Genomic DNA, 7,877 nt, shown 5'->3' with positions numbered 1-7,877 from the left:
TGTCTGATGATTATTTTAGACTTTATGCCAAAATGTTTATTTTGTGTCTTACGTCTCTAAATTAGACGACCTTGGATTTTCTTCTCTTACACCGCTATACAACTTTGAGGGTCGGGTGACTTTTGCTATTTACCGTCGGAGTTCACTTTTCATGCTTAAAAATGCACCCTGACACAGTTTTATTCAAAGTTAGAGTAAACAAAATTTTTGTCAAAAAATCTTCTGTCGGTCGTACCGGTACCCATGTCTTATAACTTGTACCAAGTTGTGGAGGGTACATTTTGACAAAAATCCAAAAAAATCATTAAAAAACCGCTATTGCTTATTGCATTCAGCATCGTCAGACTACTCTAATATGCCTGGGCTGACCACTTTCTGATGATTATTTTAGATTTTATGCCAAAATTTTGATTTTGTGTCTTACGTCTCTAAATTAAACGACCTTGGATTTTCTTCTCTTACACCGCAATACAACTTTGAGGGTCGGGTGACTTTTGCTATTTACCGTCGGAGTTAACTTTTCATGCTTAAAAATGCATCCTGACACAGTTTTACTCAAAGTTAGAGTCAAAAAAATTTTTGTCAAAAAATCTTCTGTCGGTCGTACCGGAACCCATGTCTCATAACTTGTACCAAGTTGTGAAGGGTACATTTTGACAAAAATCCAAAAAAATCATTAAAAAGTCGCTATTGCTTATTGCATTCAACATCGTTAGACGACTCTAATATGCCTTGGATGACCACTGTCTGTTGATTATTTTAGATTTTATGCCAAAATGTTGATTTTGTGTCTTACGTCTCTAAATTAGACGACCTTGGATTTTCTTCTCTTACACCGCAATACAACTTTGAGGGTCGGGTGACTTTTGCTATTTACCGTCGGAGTTCACTTTTCATGCCTAAAAATGCATATTGACACAGTTTTACTCAAAGTTAGAGTAAAAAAATTGTTTGTCAAAATATCTTCTGTCGGTCGTACCGGTACCCATGTCTTATAACTTGTACCAAGTTGTGAAGGGTACATTGTGACAAAAATCCAAAAAATCATTAAAAAGTCGCTATTGCTTATTGCATTCAGCATCGTTAGACAACTCTAATATGCCTGGGATGACCACTGTCTGATGATTATTTTAGATTTTATGCCAAAATGTTGATTTTGTCTCTTACGTCTCTAAATTAGACAACCTTGGATTTTCTTCTCTTACACCGCAATACAACTTTGAGAGTCGGGTGACTTTTGCTATTTACCGTCGGAGTTAACTTTTCATGCTTAAAAATGCATCCTGACACAGTTTTACTCAAAGTTAGAGTAAAAAAAATTTGTCAAAAAATCTTCTGTCGGTCGTACCGGTACCCATGTCTCATAACTTGTACCAAATTGTGAAGGGTACATTTTGACAAAAATCCAAAAAAATCATTAAAAAGTCGCTATTGCTTATTGCATTCAGCATCGTTAGACAACTCTTATATGCCTTGGATAACCACTTTCTGATGATTATTTTAGCTTTTATGCCAAAATGTTGATTTTGTGTCTTACGTCTCTAAATTAGACGACCTCGGATTTTCTTCTCTTACACCGCAATACAACTTTGAGGGTCGGGTGACTTTTGCTATTTACCGTCGGAGTTCACTTTTCATGCCTAAAAATGCATATTGACACAGTTTTACTCAAAGTTAGAGTAAAAAAATTGTTTGTCAAAATATCTTCTGTCGGTCGTCCCGGTACCCATGTCTTATAACTTGTACCAAGTTGTGAAGGGTACATTGTGACAAAAATCCAAAAAAATCATTAAAAAGTCGCTATTGCTTATTGCATTCAGCATCGTTAGACGACTCTAATATGCCTGGGATGACCACTGTCTGATGATTATTTTAGATTTTATGCCAAAATGTTGATTTTGTGTCTTACGTCTCTAAATTAGACGACCTTGGATTTTCTTCTCTTACACCGCAATACAACTTTGAGGGTCGGGTGACTTTCGCTATATACCGTCGGAGTTCACTTTTCATGCTTAAAAATGCATCCTGACACAGTTTTACTCAAAGTTAGAGTAAAAAAAAATTTGTCAAAAAATCTTCTGTCGGTCGTACCGGAACCCATGTCTCATAACTTGTACCAAGTTGTGAAGGGTACATTTTGACAAAAATCCAAAAAAATCATTAAAAAGTCGCTATTGCTTATTGCATTCAGCATCGTTAGACAACTCTTATATGCCTTGGATAACCACTGTCTGATGATTATTTTAGATTTTATGCCAAAATGTTGATTTTGTGTCTTACGTCTCTAAATTAGACGACCTTGGATTTTCTTCTCTTACATCGCAATACAACTTTGAGGGTCGGGTGACTTTTGCTATTTACCGTCGGAGTTCACTTTTCATGCTTAAAAATGCATCCTGACACAGTTTTACTCAAAGTTAGAGTAAAAATAATTTTTGTCAAAAAATCTTCTGTCGGTCGTACCGGTACCCATGTCTTATAACTTGTACCAAGTTGTGAAGGGTACATTTTGACAGAAATCCAAAAAAATCATTAAAAAGTCGCTATTGCTTATTGCATTCAACATCGTTAGACGACTCTAATATGCCTTGGATGACCACTGTCTGATGATTATTTTAGATTTTATGCCAAAATGTTGATTTTGTGTCTTACGTCTCTAAATTAGAGAACTTTGGATTTTCTTCTCTTACACCGCAATACAACTTTGAGGGTCGGGTGACTTTTGCTATTTACCGTCGGAGTTCACTTTTCATGCTTAAAAATGCATCCTGACACAGTTTTACTCAAAGTTAGAGTAAAAATAATTTTTGTCAAAAAATCTTCTGTCGGTCGTACCGGTACCCATGTCTTATAACTTGTACCAAGTTGTGAAGGGTACATTTTGACAAAAATCCAAAAAAATCATTAAAAAGTCGCTATTGCTTATTGCATTCAGCATCGTTAGACGACTCTTATATGCCTGGGATGACCACTGTCTGATGATTATTTTAGATTTTATGCCAAAATGTTTATTTTGTGTCTCACGTCTCTAAATTAGACGACCTTTGATTTTCTTCTCTTACACCGCAATACAACTTTGAGGGTCGGGTGACTTTTGCTATTTACCGTCGGAGTTCACTTTTCATGCTTAAAAATGCATCGTGACACAGTTTTACTCAAAGTTAGAGTAAACAAAATTTTTGTCAAAAAATCTTCTGTCGGTCGTACCGGTACCCATGTCTTATAACTTGTACCAAGTTGTGAAGGGTACATTTTGACAAAAATAAAAAAAAAATCATTAAAAAGTCGCTATTGCTTATTGCATTCAACATCGTTAGACGACTCGAATTTGCCTGGGATGATCACATTCTGATGATTATTTTAGATTTTTTGCCAAAATGTTGATTTTGTGTCTTACGTCTCTAAATTAGACGACCTTGGATTTTCTTCTCTTACACCGCAATACAACTTTGAGGGTCGGGTGACTTTTGCTATTTACCGTCGGAGTTCACTTTTCATGCTTAAAAATGCATCCAGACACAGTTTTACTAAAGTTAGAGGAAAAAAAGTGTTTGTCAAAAAATCTTCTGTCGGTCGTACCGGTACCTATGTATTATAATTTGTACCAAGTTGTGAAGGGTACATTTTGACAAAAATCCAAAAAAAAAATCATTTAAAAGTCGCTATTGCTTATTGCATTCAGCATCGTTAGACGATTCTAATATGCCTGGGATGACCACTGTCTGATGATTAGTTTAGATTTTATGCCAAAATGTTGATTTTGTGTCTTACGTCTCTAAATTAGACGACCTTGGATTTTTTTCTCTTAAACCGCAATACAACTTTGAGGATCGGGTGACTTTTGCTATTTACCGTTGGAGTTCACTTTTCGTGCTTAAAAATGCACCCTGACACAGTTTTATTCAAAGTTAGAGTAAACAAAATTTTTGTCAAAAAATCTTCTGTCGGTCGTACCGGTACCCATGTCTTATAACTTGTACCAAGTTGTGAAGGGTACATTTTGACAAAAATCCAAAAAAATTATTAAAAATTCGTTATTGCTTATTGCATTCAGCATCGTTAGACGACTCCAATATGCCTGGGATGACCACTGTCTGATGATTATTTTAGATTTTTTGCCAAAATGTTGATTTTGTGTCTTACGTCTCTAAATTAGACGACCTTGGATTTTCTTCTCTTACACCGCGATACAACTTTGAGGGTCGGGTGACTTTTGCTATTTACCGTCGGAGTTCACTTTTCATGCTTAAAAATTCATCCAGACACAGTTTTACTAAAGTTAGAGGAAAAAAAGTGTTTGTCAAAAAATCTTCTGTCGGTCGTACCGGTACCCATGTCTTATAACTTGTACCAAGTTGTGAAGGGTACATTTTGACAAAAATCCAAAAAAATTATTAAAAATTCGTTATTGCTTATTGCATTCAGCATCGTTAGACGACTCCAATATGCCTGGGATGACCACTGTCTGATGATTATTTTAGACTTTATGCCAAAATGTTTATTTTGTGTCTTACGTCTCTAAATTAGACGACCTTGGATTTTCTTCTCTTACACCGCTATACAACTTTGAGGGTCGGGTGACTTTTGCTATTTACCGTCGGAGTTCACTTTTCATGCTTAAAAATGCACCCTGACACAGTTTTATTCAAAGTTAGAGTAAACAAAATTTTTGTCAAAAAATCTTCTGTCGGTCGTACCGGTACCCATGTCTTATAACTTGTACCAAGTTGTGAAGGGTACATTTTGACAAAAATCCAAAAAAATTATTAAAAATTCGTTATTGCTTATTGCATTCAGCATCGTTAGACGACTCCAATATGCCTGGGATGACCACTGTCTGATGATTATTTTAGACTTTATGCCAAAATGTTTATTTTGTGTCTTACGTCTCTAAATTAGACGACCTTGGATTTTCTTCTCTTACACCGCTATACAACTTTGAGGGTCGGGTGACTTTTGCTATTTACCGTCGGAGTTCACTTTTCATGCTTAAAAATGCACCCTGACACAGTTTTATTCAAAGTTAGAGTAAACAAAATTTTTGTCAAAAAATCTTCTGTCGGTCGTACCGGTACCCATGTCTTATAACTTGTACCAAGTTGTGGAGGGTACATTTTGACAAAAATCCAAAAAAATCATTAAAAAACCGCTATTGCTTATTGCATTCAGCATCGTCAGACTACTCTAATATGCCTGGGCTGACCACTTTCTGATGATTATTTTAGATTTTATGCCAAAATTTTGATTTTGTGTCTTACGTCTCTAAATTAAACGACCTTGGATTTTCTTCTCTTACACCGCAATACAACTTTGAGGGTCGGGTGACTTTTGCTATTTACCGTCGGAGTTAACTTTTCATGCTTAAAAATGCATCCTGACACAGTTTTACTCAAAGTTAGAGTAAATAAAATTTTGTTAAAAAAATCTTCTGTCGGTCGTACCGGTACCCATGTCTTATAACTTGTAACAAGTTGTGAAGGGTACATTTTGACAAAAATCCAAAAAAATCATTAAAAAGTCGCTATTGCTTATTGCATTCAGCATCATTAGACGACTCTAATATGCCTTGGATGACCACTGTCTGGTGATTATTTTAGATTTTATGCCAATATGTTGATTTTGTATCTTACGTCTCTAAATTAGACGACCTTGGATTTTCTTCTCTTACACCGCGATACAACTTTGAGGGTCGGGTAACTTTTGCTATTTACCGTCGGAGTTCACTTTTCATGCTTAAAAATGCATCCTGACACAGTTTTACTCAAAGTTAGAGTAAAAAAAAATTTTTGTCAAAAAATCTTCTGTCGGTCGTACCGGTACCCATGTCTTATAACTTGTACCAAGTTGTGAAGGGTACATTTTGACAAAAATCCAAAAAAATCATTAAAAAGTCGCTATTGCTTATTGCATTCAGCATCGTTAGACGACTCTAATATGCCTTGGATAACCACTTTCTGATGATTATTTTAGATTTTATGCCAATATGTTGATTTTGTATCTTACGTCTCTAAATTAGACGACCTTGGATTTTCTTCTCTTACACCGCAATACAACTTTGAGGGTCGGGTGACTTTTGCTATTTACCGTCGGAGTTAACTTTTCATGCTTAAAAATGCATCCTGACACAGTTTTACTCAAAGTTAGAGTAAATAAAATTTTGTTAAAAAAATCTTCTGTCGGTCGTACCGGTACCCATGTCTCATAACTTGTACCAAGTTGTGAAGGGTACATTTTGACAAAAATCCAAAAAAATCATTAAAAAGTCGCTATTGCTTATTGCATTCAGCATCGTTAGACGACTCTAATATGCCTTGGATAACCACTGTCTGTTGATTATTTTAGATTTTATGCCAATATGTTGATTTTGTATCTTACGTCTCTAAATTAGACGACCTTGGATTTTCTTCTCTTACACCGCAATACAACTTTGAGGGTCGGGTGACTTTTGCTATTTACCGTCGGAGTTCACTTTTCATGCTTAAAAATGCACCCTGACACAGTTTTATTCAAAGTTAGAGTAAACAAAATTTTTGTCAAAAAATCTTCTGTCGGTCGTACCGGTACCCATGTCTTATAACTTGTACCAAGTTGTGGAGGGTACATTTTGACAAAAATCCAAAAAAATCATTAAAAAACCGCTATTGCTTATTGCATTCAGCATCGTCAGACTACTCTAATATGCCTGGGATAACCACTTTCTGATGATTATTTTAGATTTTATGCCAAAATGTTGATTTTGTGTCTTACGTCTCTAAATTAGACGACCTTGGATTTTCTTCTCTTACACCGCAATACAACTTTGAGGGTCGGGTGACTTTTGCTATTTACCGTCGGAGTTCACTTTTCATGCTTAAAAATGCATCCTGACACAGTTTTACTCAAAGTTAGAGTAAAAAAAATTTTTGTCAAAAAATCTTCTGTCGGTCGTACCGGTACCCATGTCTAATAACTTGTACCAAGTTGTGAAGGGTACATTTTGACAAAAATCCAAAAAAATCATTAAAAAGTCGCTATTGCTTATTGCATTCAGCATCGTTAGACGACTCTAATATGCCTGGGATGACCACTGTCTGTTGATTATTTTAGATTTTATGCCAATATGTTGATTTTGTGTCTTACGTCTCTAAATTAGACGACCTTGGATTTTCTTCTCTTACACCGCAATACAACTTTGAGGGTCGGGTGACTTTTGCTATTTACCGTCGGAGTTCACTTTTCATGCTTAAAAATGCATCCTGACACAGTTTTACTCAAAGTTAGAGTAAAAAAAATTTTTGTCAAAAAATCTTCTGTCGGTCGTACCGGTACCCATGTCTAATAACTTGTACCAAGTTGTGAAGGGTACATTTTGACAAAAATCCAAAAAAATCATTAAAAAGTCGCTATTGCTTATTGCATTCAGCATCGTTAGACGACTCTAATATGCCTGGGATGACCACTGTCTGTTGATTATTTTAGATTTTATGCCAATATGTTGATTTTGTGTCTTACGTCTCTAAATTAGACGACCTTGGATTTTCTTCTCTTACACCGCAATACAACTTTGAGGGTCGGGTGACTTTTGCTATTTACCGTCGGAGTTCACTTTTCATGCTTAAAAATGCTTCCTGACACAGTTTTACTCAAATTTAAACTAAAAAAATGTTTGTCAAAAAATCTTCTGTCGGTCGTACCGGTACCCATGTCTTATAACTTGTACCAAGTTGTGAAGGGTACATTTTGACAAAAATCCAAAAAAATCATTAAAAAGTCGCTATTGCTTATTGCATTCAGCATCGTTAGACGACTCTAATATGCCTGGGATGACCACTGTCTGTTGATTATTTTAGATTTTATGCCAATATGTTGATTTTGTGTCTTACGTCTCTAAATTAGAC

This window comes from Anopheles maculipalpis, unplaced genomic scaffold, assembly GCF_943734695.1.
Source record: "Anopheles maculipalpis unplaced genomic scaffold, idAnoMacuDA_375_x PRTXT_4, whole genome shotgun sequence".
Classification (NCBI taxonomy): Eukaryota; Metazoa; Arthropoda; class Insecta; order Diptera; family Culicidae; genus Anopheles; species Anopheles maculipalpis.
Note: the sequence above shows the minus strand (reverse complement) of the source record.